The sequence below is a fragment of the Nicotiana tabacum genome, chromosome 1, assembly GCF_000715075.1.
Source record: "Nicotiana tabacum cultivar K326 chromosome 1, ASM71507v2, whole genome shotgun sequence".
NCBI lineage: Eukaryota > Viridiplantae > Streptophyta > Magnoliopsida > Solanales > Solanaceae > Nicotiana > Nicotiana tabacum.
The window spans coordinates 117,711,158-117,727,029 of record NC_134080.1 but is presented as its reverse complement, the minus strand read 5'-3'; positions in this window follow the sequence as shown (position 1 = coordinate 117,727,029).

Below are 15,872 nucleotides of genomic sequence, written 5' to 3'. Positions count from 1 at the left end.
TTTGTAGTAATTATTAAGAAACACAACGATAACAATTTAAGACTCACGGGTATGCTTGACACCAACGTATAGATACTCGTCACCACACCTATACGTCGTTCACTACATAGAACATAGCAAATAAGGCACAATACCTATTCTCACATGCTAAGGTTAGACCAAAAACATACCTCGAACTTCCATGGCCAACTCAAGCCTCAAACACCTCTTTCCCTTTAGAATTCGCCTCCAATTTACTTGTATCTAACCCAAATTAACTTAACAATATTAATAAATGCTAAAGAATTCATACCCAATGGCTAATTATAGGTTTTCTATCATTCTCCCTAAAAAGTCAAAAATTGACCTCGAGCCCGCTTGGTCAAAACTCGAGGTTCGGACCAAAACTCGATTACCCATTCACCCACGAGCAGGAATATGCAATTAGTTTTGAAATCTGACCCCAAAACAATGTCTAAATTCTAATTATTCAAAAAGCCCTAACTCTACCTAAATTTCCAATTTCTACCATAAAAATTCTTGATTATTGATTAAAAAGTGATGAAAAATGTTTGGTAATTGAAAGAGTAAAGTTTAGAATTGATTACAAACACATTGGGGATGAATTTTTGTGAAGGAAATCGCCTTAAGGTCTTGGCAGTTCAAAAATATGAAGAAAATGGGTTCTGCCCGTTTTTGCTACTGAGTGCCTGGAGCCAAATCAATGCAAAAGTCAATATCCCTGTCAGGCAGTATACTCGGCAGGTCTGTAGGAAATACCTCTGGAAACTCACGAGCAATGGGCACATAATCCATAGAAGGAACCTCAGCACAAGAATCACGAACATACGCTAAATAGGCCAAACATCCCTTATCAACAATACGCCAAGCATTCATATAAGAGATAACCCTACTGGTAGAATGACCAGGAGTCCCTCTCCACTCCAAACGAGGCAACATCGGCAATGCTAAGGTCACGGTCTTGGCATGATAGTCCAATATAGGATGATAAGGGGATAACTAATCCAAACCCAAAATGACATCGAAATCCACCATATCGAGAAGTAGGAGATCTACATGGGTCTCAAGACCCCCAATAACGACCACGCAAGCACGTAAATACGATCTACCACAATAGAATCACCTATCGGTGTAGACACATATACATGAGCACTCAAAGAATCACGAGGCACAACCAGATAAGGGGAAAAATAAGATGATACATAAGAATATGTGGACCCTGGATCAAATAGAATTGCATCCCTAGAACAGCCTCCTACTGGTTAGCCTCAACCTCTAGCTGCCTGGCCTCCACCTCTAGTGGCCTGACCTCCACCTCTAACACCTCTACCCCTATCTCTAGCTGGCAGATGGGTAGTGGAACACCCGGTTTGGGAACCAGAGCACGAGAACCCTGGTGCTGAAAACTGCTCGAAGCTTGAAGGCAAAACCTAGCAATGTGCCTCGTATCACCACAAGTATAGAAAGACTTGGGCTGCTAAGACTGTTGACCCTGAAGCTGACCCTGACGACCTAGATAACCACCCTGAAAACTCTGGAGTCGAGGTGCACTGATAAGAGCTGATGGTGCACTATAGGGCAATTGATCAAAATACTGCATATGAGAATCACGGCCACTTGGAGCACCGTGAGAAACCTGAAGTGTTGACTGAAATGGCATAGGAGGATGGCCTCTACCAAAAGAATCCCTGCCTCTAGACGAGGCACCACTAAATCTGCCAGAATGATGAGGCCTCTTATTGGATCCATTACTGCTCCCCTAAGTCAAAACCATCTCAACCCGCCTGGCCACATTGGTTGCATCCTGAAAAGAAATCTCACTACCCGTCTGCTTAGTCATCTACAGTCTAGTAGGTTGAGCAAGTCCCTCAATAAACCTCGTTACCCACTCTCTTTCTCTTGGTGGGGAGTATCAGAAGAGCATGACGAGCCAAAACAATAAACCTCATCTCGTGTTAGGTGACAGTCATAGAACCCTACTAGAGACGTTCGAACTGCCTGTGGTACTCCTCTCTCTGAGTGACGGGAAGAAACTTCTCAAGAAATATTTGCGAGAACTGGTCCCAAGTGAGAGTTGGTGATCTAACTGGTCTGGCCAAACAATAATCTCTCCACCATTTTTTAGCGGAACCTGACAGACGAAAAGCAGGAAAGTCGACCCTATCAGACTGCACTATCCCCATGTTCCGAAGAACCTCATGACAACTGTCTAAATAATCCCGGGGATCCTCTGAAGATGTACCACCATAAGTAGTAGTGAACAGCTTAGTGAACCTGTCCAATCTCCACAAAACATCAGCAGACATAACTGCTCCATCAACGGTCTGAGCTACTATACCCGCTGAATTGCTCTAATTGGGTGAGCTGCTGGAGTTTGAAACTGGGGAGCCATCTACTCCGGAGTGCGGGTAGCGGTAGTCTATACTCCTCCCCCAGCCTGAGAGACAGCTGGTGCTACAGGAAGTAATCCTGCCTGAGTGACACTCTCCATAAGGCCCACTAGATGGACCAGAGCATCCTGGAGTACTAGGGTAGCAATGAACACCTCTGGGACCTAAGCTGGGACCACCAGAACTGCCTAGGCCAGAACCTCATCATCAAACTCAACCTGAGGCTCCGCCGCTGGTGCTGCTGCTCTGGGTTGAGCTTTGCCCCTGCCTCGACCCTTAGCACGACCTTGGCCTCATCCTCTGCCCCTTATAGAAGCTACAGCTGGGGTCTCGGGTTGCTGATCAGCGAATGAGCAAGCATGTGTTCTCGCTATCTACGAAAGAACAGAGTAGAAGTTCAATTAGCATTGAGAACAAATCGCACGATAAAGGCGAATAGAAGTGAAATTGTTCCTAACTCTGTAGCCTCTAGGGGATAAGCACAAACGCCTCTATACCGATCCCTCAGACTCTAGCATGCTTGCCCGTGAATTGTGAGACCTAAGCAACCTAGAGCTCGGATACCAACTTGTCATGACCCGGATTTCCCACCCTCGGAAGTCGTAAAGGCTTCTACTACTGAAAGCTAGGCAAGCCAACTATTCCAATTAATTTACCCTTTTCATTTTTAACCTCTTAACAAGTGCAAGATAACTTATTATAAACAGTGGAATAATAATGCGGAAGAACAAAATTTAACAATTTAAGCTAATACCAATACAAATCCATAAACATAAATCACCTAGAATTAGTGTCACAATTTCACGGACTATCTAAGAAAAACTACAAATAGGGTCTGAACAAGAAAGTACATGTCTGTCTCTGAAATATAATAGAACAAAAAGAAACTAGATAGGAATGGGACGCCAAGGATTGCGGACGCCTGCAGAACTACCTCAGGTCTCCTGATGCACTGAATGCAGCAACCCCTAGCTAAGGTCCGTACTCTCCAGTACCGGGATCTGCACAAAAGAGTGCAGAGTGTAGTATCAGTACAACCGACCCCATGTACTGAGTAAGTGTCGAGCCTAACCTCGGCGAAGTAGTAACGAGGCTAGGACACAACAAACAAAATAACTTGCAGCTAAACAGTATGTAGCAGAATAACAGTAATAGAAACAATTCAATGGTAATGGGGAGGGTAACATGCCATGGGGGAGATACTAACATAAAGAATCACAGTAATAGTAGAATAATAAAATAAAGGTATTTGAACCGTAAACAACAAGAAATCATAACAAACAGGTAATAACTGCACGGCATCACCCTTTGTGCTTTTACTCTCAATCCTCACCAATGAAATCAAGTTATAAAATTGTGTATGGCATCACCTTTCGTTCTTTATCTCTCTTTCTCACCATGGAAATATTATAAATGTGCACAGCATCACCCTTCGTGCTTTATCTCTCTTCCTCACCATATGCATCAATATAAATGAAAATGTGCACGGCTTCACCCTTCGTGCTTTATCACTCTTTCCTCACCATATATATAAGTATGAATGCAACAACATCCCGGCAAGGGAATCAACAACAAGAATAAACACATCCTGGAAAGGGAATCAACAGTAAGAAATAAATACGTCCCGACAAGGGAATCAACTATAACCAAACATGTACCAACAATTAACTTCACAAATAAACCTCAACTGGAGCCAATGCTCAATAATAAACCAATACCAAGAAGATAATCATACGTCCTGCTCAACATGGATAATCAACAATTTAGGCATTTGTAGTAATTATTAAGAAACATAACGATCACAATTTAAGGCTTACAGGCATGCTTGACACCAATGAATAGATACTCGTCACCACACTTATACGTCGTTCACTACACTAGAACATAACAAATAAGGAACAATACTTATTCCCTCAAGCTAAGGTTAGATCAAATACTTACCTCGAACTTCCAAGACCAACTCAAGCCTCAAACACCGCTTTCCCTTTAGAATTCGCGTCCAATTTACTTGTATCTAACCCAAATTAATTTAACAACATCAATAAATGCTAAAGAATTCATACTCAATGGCTAATTATAGGTTTTCTATCATTTTCCTTAAAAAGTCAAAAATCGACCCCGGGCCCGCTTGGTCAAAACTCGAGGTTTGGACCAAAACCCGATCACCCATTCACCCACGAGCCCGAATACGCAATTAATTTCGAAATCCAACCCCAAAACAAGGTCTAAATTCCAATTATTCAAAAAGCCCTAACTCTACCCAAATTCCCAATTTCTACCATAACAATTCTTGATTATTTATTAAAAAGTGATGAAAAACATTGGGTAGTTGAAAGAGTAAAGTTTAGAATTGATTTCCAACACTTTGGGGATGAATTTGTGTAAAGAAAATCGCCTCTAGGTCTTGGTAATTCGAAAATATGAAGAAAATGGGTTCTGCCCATTTTTGCTACTGTTTTAAAAGACTGGCTAGACCTTCATCGCGTTCGCGATGGGCCTGCCGCGTTCGCGTAGAGGTTCCCATTGAGGACTTACGCGATCGCAAGTTCTCCTACGTGTTCGCGAATGGTAAGAACCCCTGACCTTCGCGTTTGCAGACCGCTGTACGCGTTTGCATAGAAGAAATGACAACTTCCCAGCTCACCTCCAATTTACTATACGCGTTCGCGGGACATGGGTCGCGTTCGCGTAGAGCAGCCCCCCAGTGCTCTGCATTCGCGTCCCTGACTTCCCGTTTGCAGAGAAAAAATCCACCCCAGTCCTAATTTCCCTTTCGCAATCGCAAGAATGGCTTCTCGACCGCGAAGGACAAAATGTCTGTGCACTAGAAGCAGCAAAACCTGCAACATTCCTAAGTGTAAAAACATCTCATGGCCTATCCAAAATTCACCCGAGCCCTCGGGGCTCCAAACCAAACATGCACACAACCCTAAAAATATCATACAGACTTACTCGTGCGATTAAATCGCTAATATTATGCCTCAAGCTACGACTTTAGCATCAAAATCAAGGAAAAATCTCATTAACTCTTAAGTTCAAATTTCCACAACCGAGGGTCCGATTCACGTCATATGTAGTTCATTTCTTACCAAATTTTACAGGCACAACTTAATTTCCTTATAAGACCGGTACTGGGCTCCGAAACCAAAATACGGGCCCGATACCATCAAATTCAAATACATTTAAATTTCCAATTAATTTTAGTTAAATATTTTTTTTTAAAATTAATTTCTCAGGCTGATGACCTCGGAATTTAATTTCGGGCATACACCCAAGTCCCATATTTTTCTATGGTTTCTCCGGACCGTCAAATCATGGGTCCGGGTCCATTTACACAAAATATTGATCGAAGTCAACTTAAATTCAATTTTAAAGGCAAAATTAGCATTTTTATCAAATTTTACATAAAAGAGTTCTGGATATATGCTCGGACCGCGCACACAAATTGAGATAAGATAAAAGGAGGTTTTTAAGGCCTATGATATGTGAGTGCCATGTACGCAACGTGACGGGTGCGTACATGGGCTAATCATTGTAAAATACGATTTTATATTGAATAGTAACCTGTAATATCTTAAATGAGTTATCTCAACATGTGTAGTTATCCTGTTTCACCTAATATCACATGTCTACATGCCTTAAATGCTTATTTGAAATATGTTCATCATACTTAGTTGAATTCATATTTTTTCTTGACTTGTATTTAGTCTTCAACTAAGGGATTTTCTTGCTGTTAATTGTTGTTGCCATTGATTTTGAGCTGTGTGTCTACTTTTGGGACTACGAGGCGATGTCGCGCCCCTTTTTCCTTCTTTGCATCGGAAAATCGAGTTTATGACATTTTGGTTATGGAGCAACTCATTCCTTTTCGGAACTGGGTTTTGCATTTGAAGAGTCACCACCTAATAATTTGAGGTGCATTAGGACACATATAGGGTTTATTTCTAAGTTTTGTTTGATAACCAGAGATAGGGTAAGGGCTTGAAATTATCCTAAGGGGAAGGTGTTAGGCACCCCTCAGGATCCACTAGTATGGTTCATGGCCAGATACGTTTTGTGAATTTGTACAATTAGCAGATAGACAAGTATAGGCTTAAATAGTAGGGGATTTGAGTTTAAACACATAAGAGTTTGAAAACACTTAAAAGACGAATTTTGAAAAGAAGTTACAATTCTACTTGAAAAAAAAAGAAATGGAAAAGGGGGAGGGTGGTCCTAGGTTTATTTATAATATGGATCACATCATTGCGATACCCAGTATGACACTCATTAGAAGAGGGGATACACGTGGTATTAGCGCACCGGTCATCATATCCATATCTACCCTTCCCACCCGGTCAAGGTATTAAAGCGCGGATTGGTGTCGACCTCTATTGCATGCTATTACCCGTCCCATTCCTATCAGTCACAGAGGAATTTAGGCTGACTCTTAGGTTTTTAAAGGTAAAAAGACTAAGGCGACATTCAAAATACATAGGACTGCATATAAGGAGAAATATGTAAGCAACTAAGAGGCTCATATATACCTCCTCAAGCAAAGCACATAAATAGCACGACTCAAACACATTTAGGGTCTGAATTTTAAAACACTAAAGCAGGATGTTTGAATTGTTGAAGCAGACCTGTTTATTACATAACTCAGATAAGAAGTCCGCAGGCCTGCCTGTTGGTTGTAGCAGTTACTAATTAACAAAGGGCGGATTCAGTTTCTTTGTTATCACCTAAGGCTTGCCTAAGTGTGTTTTTGTATTACCCTATAAGCATGATATCTATTACTCATTCAGAATGTGGCAAAGCAGTAATAGTTTTAAAACGAGCGATTTGAGATCCTATAGGCATGCTTTCTAAGCTATATTAATAAAAGGAGAGTAGGTTATTTAAAACTAGTTTAGAACAGTACGAGTTAAACTGATTTTAAATTAGACTGGTGTCAGATCCTATAGGCATGATATCTATTTGAACGTAAAATGAAGCAGACAGGATTTACTTGAAATTCCTATAGGCATGATCTCTATGAAAAATACTAACTTTAACCTTATGGACATGATGTCTTATTATAGCCGTTTATATCCTAAAAGTATGGTGTCTAAGTGTGGTAATAAAACATGCAGAATTTAAAACATGTCTTATAGGCATGTTATCTAAATGTAGAGTTAAAACATGCAGAATTTAAAGAAACAAATCCTATAGGCATGTTATCTAAGTGTAGAGTTACAACATGCAGAATTTAAAGAAACAAATCCTATAGGCATGTTATCTAAATGTAGAGTTACAACATGCTGAATTTAAAGAAACAAATCATATAGGCATGTTCTCTACCCTTCATGCATAAAACCCATCCCTTTTCACTAACCAACCATAATTTTTGTTACAAACTATTACTGACCAAGTACTGAATTACAACAAAACAGTGCAAAAAAGAAGTTACAACCATAGGAAGCCTTATTCTTGACTTACTTTCTGAGTTATGGAATAAACCACCTCAAATGCCATTTGTTTCAAAGCCTTTCTCAGACTTGGGTGTGTCAAAGTTACCTAAGGGTCTCAAGGGACCCCGGGCGGTGCTTACACCCAAGTTTGCATAACCAGATAGAGATGAGTGCAGTATGGAAGGGTCATCCCTTATGTCTCCAAGTTCAGAGGGAGCTCATGAGTCCCAAGGCAAGGCTGACACAAGAGGGGCAGAACCTAAGCTTTAAGAGTATAGTGAAAGTGCAGAAACAGAGATTTATTTAAAACTGGGTTGAGAATAGTAAAGGGTAAGGGGTGATTTTAAAAACAGTAGTAGTGAAACATAAATTACACAGAATTAGTAATTGCACAAAAAGGGGTCAGGTTTAGACATGCATAGCAATAGATGATGCTGACACGCCCACAAACTAGCCAAAGAACACAAACACAAAGAGGGTTCGGGGGCTTGGGAATACATTGCATGAGGCATATGACCCTAGGAGGGGTCAGGTTTGGACATACACAACAATAAATAATGCTGGCATGCCCATAAACTAGCCAGGGAACACAAACACATAAGGGGACATAGGGTTTGGGATTCATAAGTCACATAATAAAGTGATTGACAAAGTACATACATAAGGGAACACATTAATTTAGAAGGGAAGGGAGTAGATTACAGCATGCTTAGTAATGATCTTAATTGCATAAATATAAGTAGAAATAGGCAAGAGTGAAGGAAATAGCTAAACGAAACATGTTGTATTTGATGGTTGAAGATTAATTAGAACATACCAGTAAGAAGAAAATGCAGAAAGGAAAAGTAAGCAAATTTCCACAGCCTAGCCTTGGCTTTCAGCCAGCTAGACAAAGCAGTAAGTAGTAATAGAGAAAAGAGAGTTTTGAGTGAAGTGTGTGTTCTGAACTCAGATGGTTCATGTGTTTAAGGTAACAGGTAAAGTTTTAATACACATATGGAAACAATCACAAGTCAGAATCAATTACCCCAAGTTATTCCCCTTTAATTAAGGAATCACTGTTTAACGGGTAGCAGCACGTCTAATTAAGGAAAGAAAATCAGTTTGGAAGCAGACTGATTATTGCGATATAAGGGGTAGTAAAAGCATGAAGTAAGTAATCAAGTCTAAGTACAGAAATATGCTTATTTTTGAAAAAGATTCTGTAAGGCAGAATATCATGGTAAAGGAAAGGAATCCATTAACTTTAAACAAATAGGTAGGAATTAGGGCTCATAAGAAAAGTTTTGAAATCAGTCACAAGATCAAGATTAATCAAGGAAGGAACATGCTTCTGCACTTCAGTATATAAACAGACTGAACATAAACATCAGACATGCGAGGCCCAACATATTGGAAAAAGAAACAGCATACAATTGTAGCAGAAATAAGCATAAGATTCAGTAGTGAACAAAGTTAGATAGTCAGGGCTCCCACATATAGCCAAAGTGAAGAAGAGAGTGAAACAAGTAAAGGTCTCACATTAACAAGTGAGGAAACCTTTTGAAAAGTTAGGGTATCAGCCATAGTCGAGTTGAAGGATAGTAAAAATTAGATAAGTCACATAAAGAAAAGAGAGTCTGAAACAAGAACTGTCAATCGAGTCAAGTATTCAAAAAAATAATTTCAGACACATAGACCTAGGGTTTTCAACAGCAATCGAGTTTAAAAGATGGTAAACAAATAAGTCAAGCAAGAACTTGAACAAACAAGTACACATCTAACAAACAGCTTCAGAACTCGACTGAGACCCAAAAGAAATTAGGTTTTAACATAATGACTCAAGTAGAAGGAAAGCATAACAATCAGTTTGAACATAGTAAAATCATGTAACAACATCAAGAATCAGAGAAGAGATTTTTGAAATAACTTAAAGGAAAACCCAAATCGGAAAAATGAAGAGTCGTTTTGAAAGCAAAGTTAAAGAACCTTCGAGAAACACTTAAGAAAATCATAGTAAATACAGATCTGAAAGAAAGTTGAAGGATCTTAAATATTAGGGTTTCGAAAAACCCAGAAAAGGTGAGAAAGTCCTTGAAAGTTACTGATCTAACCAGGAGAGTCAAGGATATGACTCGAACGGCCGTGGCTGGCTGGTGAAAGGTCAGGGATAACTAGAGAAAAGCCATGAACAAAAATCAAGCAAGGACTGGGCTAGATTCCTTCGAGGTCTGACCATGAAATAATAGAAACAAGCACCCAAGAGCCGTGGAAGGCTGATACATGTCTTAAATGACCACGAGAGGCCATTGATTAGGGAGGTATTAGGGTGGGGTGAGAGGGCGGCGGCTAGGATTCTTGAGAGGTTTCAGAGAGAGTTGAGAGAGAAAAGGGATTCACAGGCAGCGGTAGGCGAGGAATGAGATAGGTTTAGGGGTCATTTGGGGTTAAAAAAAAGGAGTAATGGGGGTCGTTGATATAAATGATTAACGGCTGGGATTAAAGGGGTTAGGTATGGATTCTGGGTTGGGTCGTTTAATGCTTTATGCGGTCGGGTTTGAGTTGTAATTGGGCAGGGAAATTGGGTCTAATTTGGGCTCTATTTTAGGCTGAAATTGAAAGCCAATCTGGCTAGATTTTAAATAGCCATTTTCCCTATTTATTTTATAAAAAATAGCAAATTAGTTTCTGGAAATAAATTGAAAGCACTAAAATTATTTATAACATATAATTAACAATTTAAAAATAAAGGACTTAATGTTTCTAAGTATAAACGCAATTAAATCCTAAAAGAGTCTAGTATTGCAATTATATGTAATTTAGCTTTAAAACACTAAATATATTTGTACAAATATGCAAAAATTACCTTAGATATACTTTGGCATCAATATGAGAGTCCAATAAATGAACTACCAAAACTAATAATTTTGGAAATTATTATTGGGTTTTATGGGTAAAATAAGGAAATAAATTGATTAAAAACCCTTTTAAAATCAAGGAAAAATAATAAAACATTTGGACATACTTATATATGCATACATATGCTGTTTTGAAGGTATTTTGCATATTAAAAATATATAAGAGAAAATTGGGTATCAACAACTGCCCCTCTTTACCCGGAAAGGATGAAAGAGTTGTCGGGTAAAGATATAATGACCAATTTTGACCGAGCGAAATGGTTCGAAGAGGTTTAGGCCATGCCTAGCTTCTGAGCTACCTACATATCCCTGGATTTATAGGAATCAAGCCATATGTAGTTTAGGATCCGTCGGCGGAGCATGCCGATGGATCGAGAACAGACGCAATATCTAGTGTCAGGTGCATGGTAGGTTTGTGGGAATGGTTAGGTTTGGCATGGCTGCAGGAAGTGGAGCGGGATCGCTCCTGCCTAGATGGCAGTTGCTCGCCGGTGCACCAGCAATTAGAAATAATACAAATGTATACTGCGCATAAATATAAACATGATGAAAATTCCCGTCGGACCATGAATGCTGTCTTCGGACGGTTAGGATGACATCCCTAGACCATGATGTCTTGGGCCATGAAGCGTGCAATAAAGGATTCCTAGGCCAGGAAATGATGCTCTTGGGCCATTAGGATGGTGCCTTCGAACCATGATGCCTTTGAATAATGATATGCAAAAGGTTAAAAGTGATCCTCTGGCCAAGACATGGTGTTCTCGGCTATGAAGATGGTGCCTTCAAAAGATGACGCCTTTGGACAATTTGGCGATCTTTCAGCCCCCAAAATGCAGTATGAGGCGATCTTTCAGCCCATGATATGCAGTATGAGGCAATCTTTCAGCCCATAAGATGCAGTATGAGGCAATCTTTCAGCCCCTGAGATGTAGTATGAGGCAACCTTTCAGCCCATGAGATGCAGTAGCATGATGCGGACAAGACAAAGCATAAAATTAAAGGGCAAAGCTTAGCCTGTAAGATAAACGAAATAGACGATACTCGAGATAGTGCTTAGTTTTCGAAGAAAACTGGAGGCAGAGCTTTGCCTCGGAGGACAGAATGATAGCTTTATGCAAGAATGTAGATGGAGACAGTTTTTAGTCTCGGAAGGCAGAATAGTACCCTTATGCAATGTAAATGCAGAGGGAGGTAGAGCTTAACCTTGGAAGGCAGAATGGTAGCCTTATGCAAAAATGCAGATAAAGACAACGTTTAGTCTCAAAAGGCAGAATAGTAGCCTTATGCAAGAATGCAGATGGAGACATCGTTTAGTCTCGAAAGGCAGAATAATAGCCTTATGCAATGTAAATGCAAATGGAGATAGAGCTTAACCTTGGAAAACAGAATAGTAGCCTTATGCAGAAATGCAAACAGAGACAACATTTAGTCTCGGAAGGCAGAATAGTAGCCTTATCCAATGTAAATGTAGATAGATGTAGAGCTTAACCTCGGAAGGCAGAATGATAGCCTTATGCAAGAATGCAAATGGAGACAGCATTTAGTCTCGGAAGGCAGAATGGTAGCCTTATGCAGGAATGCAAATGGAGATAGTGTTTAGTCTCGGAAGGCAGAATAGTAGCCTTATGTAAAATGAAATAACGAATGATAGTAGAGTTTTCTTAGCTGATACGAATTTCGATATTGTGATTAGTAGGAGTGTAGTGGCTGCGGAACATTACTTGCATGTGCTAATAGTGATATTGGCGAGTGTAATAATTCGTAGAGTCATACTCTCGAATAATGTTTGTGTTATGTATAACATGTTTGATGATTTCGCAATCCAAGTGCATGCGTCCAAAGAAAAATCGTGAGTTTTGTAAAGGAGGAAAGGTTAGTTCGTATCCCCACTGGTTTTGGCTTGACCCGTTTGGCCTTGATCTGGTGATACTGTGTGTATTATTGGGGTAGCATTGCTAAACAAAGCAATTTTAGTAATATGCATGCATGATTTTGTAAAAATATGACGTAAGTGTATAATTAAAAATAACTTTTTAGATGAATTGACGACTGTGACGTGGTTTAGGATATTGCAACCTCTCTTGCCCCAGAATTTGGAGGGTCCTCCTCAAAATTCTGCCCTAGTTTAATGGGTTGACGCTTCTGACTGTTACTTGCGACGATCGGCTGAAATTACTTCAGAATTTTGAGGGTCCTCCTCAAAATTCTGCCCCAGTGTCCAATTGCGGGGGGGGGGGGGGAGGAAATGAAATTTTTATTGAGTTGTGACCGAACCCATATGGCTACCTACATTATGAGGAAAGCTTTAAAGACTACACATAGTAACGCTTGACTGCATCTGAATTGATTGGCTTTGGCCAGATTTCTCCGTCCATTTCTGCAGGTATGAGGGCTCCTCCTATCAGAACCCGGTGAACCATGTATGGACCCTGCCAGTTGGGAGAGAATTTCCCTTTGGCTTCACCTTGATGCGGAAAAATTTTCTTTAACACCAGCAGCCCCGGTGTGGACTGTCTCGTCTTGACTCTCTTGTTGAAGGCTCTAGACATTCTGTTCTAATAGAGTTTGACCATGGCAGACTGAATTCATTCTTTTTCCATCTATAAGGGCTAGTTGCTCATAACGACTTTTTACCCATTCTGCGTCGTCGAGCTCAGCTTCTTGTATGATCCTTAGGGAAGGAATTTCCACTTTAGCGGGAAATGACTTCCTCTGTACCATAAACCAGCATATAGGGGGTTGCCTCGGTTGATATGCGGACTATGGTGCGATATCCCAATAGAGCAAATTATAACATTTCGTGTCGCTGCTTGTACTTTTCTATCGTTTTCCTCAATATCTTCTTCATATTCTTGTTGGCGACTTCTACAACTCCATTAATTTGAGGTCTATAGGCTATGGAATTCTTGTGTTTGATCTTGAACATTTCACACAGAGCTTTCATCATATCACTATTGAGGTTTGAGCCATTATAAATAATGACTAACTCTGGAATCCCGAATCGACAAACAATGCGGTCGCGGGCAAAGTCCACCACGACATTCCTAGTTACTGCTCTGGAAGATGCTGCTTCGACCTATTTGGTGAAATAGTCGATTGCTACTAAGATAAACCTGTGCCTATTGGAAGCGGCATGCTTGATTGGTCCAATAACATCCATTCCCCAGGCGGCGAATGGCCATAGTGAGCTTGTTGCATTAAACTCATTTGGAGGTACCTTTATCATATATGCATGAATCTAATAGCAGTGGCATTTCCGGACATACTGGATGCAGTCCGTTTACATAGTCATCCAAAAGTAACCAGCCCGGAGTATCTTCTTTGCTAAGAAAAAACCGTTCATATGTGGACCGCAAGTCCCAACATGAATTTCCTCTAGTATCTTGGATGCTTCTTTTGCGTCGACACACCTTAGTAATCCCAAATAGAGAGTCCTCATATAAAGGATTCCTCTACTGTGAAAGAAGTTGTGGGACAATCACCGAAGTGTGCGTTTCTGAATAGGACTTGCGAGCTCTGGGCACTCTCCTCTTGCCAAATATTCCTTGATATCGTGAAACCAAGGCTTTCCATCCATTTCTTCTTCGACATGGGCACAATAAGCTGGCTGATCATGGATCTTTACTGGAATGGGATCGATGAAATTTTTGTCTAGATGTTGTATCATAGATGACAAAGTAGCCAATGCTTCGACGAACTCATTTTGGACTCTGGGAACATGTTGGAATTCTGTCTTCGTGAACCTTTTCCTCAATTCCTGTACATGATATAGATACAGGGGTATCTTGGAGTTCTTGGTTGCCCACTCTTCTCGTACCTGATGTATAAGTAGGTCTGAATCTCCAATCACTAGCAATTCCTGAACGTTCATGTTGATGGCCATTTTGAGCCCTAGGATGCAAACTTCATACTCGGCCATGTTGTTGGTGCACGGGAACCTGAGTTTGGAAGACACCGGATAATACTGACCAGTTTCCGATACTAGGACTGCTCCTATGCCAACTCCTTTGAAATTTGTTGCTCCATCGAAAAATATTCTCCAACCGTCATAGGATTCTGCAATGTCCTCTCCTATGAATGATACCTCTTCATCAGGAAAATATGTTTTCAGGGGTTCGTATTCTCCATCCACGGGATTCTCAGCAAGGTGATCTGCTAATGCATGCCCCTTGATTGCTTTCTGAGTCACGTAGACAATGTCAAATTCACTCAATAGGATTTTCCACTTGGCCAATTTGCCGGTGGGCATGGGCTTCTGAAAGATGTACTTCAAAGGATCCATTCTTGATATGAGATAGGTAGTATAGGCACAGAAATAATGCCTGAACTTCTGAGCTACCCAAGTCAAAGCACAACAGGTGCGCTCTAATAGAGAATATCGGGCCTCGTACGAGGTGAACTTCTTACTGTGATAATAGATGGCATGCTCCTTCCTCCCTGTTTCATCATGCTACCCTAGAACACAGCCAAAAGCTCCATCAAATACTGCAAGGTAGAGTAACAAAGGTCTACCTGGCTCGGGCGGGACCAAGACCGGTGGTGTTGACAGGTATTCCTTGATTCTGTCAAAGGCTTTTTGGTAGTCATCAGTCCATTTGGTAGCGGCGTCCTTCTTCAACAACTTAAAGATTGGCTCACAGATAACTGTAGACGGTGCTATGAACCAGCTGATGTAGTTAAGTCTCCCCAAAAAGCTCATCATGTCCTTCTTGTTATTTGGCAGTGGTAGTTCTTGAATGGATTTGACTTTTGATGGATCCAGTTCGATTCCTCGGTGGCTCACAATAAACCCAAGCAATTTCCTAACAGGAACCCCAAATGCGCACTTTGCGGGATTCAATTTCAGGTTGTATCTTCGCAATCTATTGAAGAACTTTCTCAAATCTTCCATGTGATCAGCGGCCCTATTGGACTTGATTATAACATCATCCACATATACCTCTATCTCCTTGTGTATCATATCATGGAAAATGGTGGTCATGGCCCTCATGTAGGTGGCCCCTGCATTCTTTAAGTCGAACGGCATCATCTTGTAACAGTACATTCCCCACCGCGTAATGAAAGATGTTTTCTCAGCATCTTCTTCATCCATCCAGATCTGATGATAACCAGCGAAACAATATACAAATGATTGCAACTCATGCTTGGCGCAACTT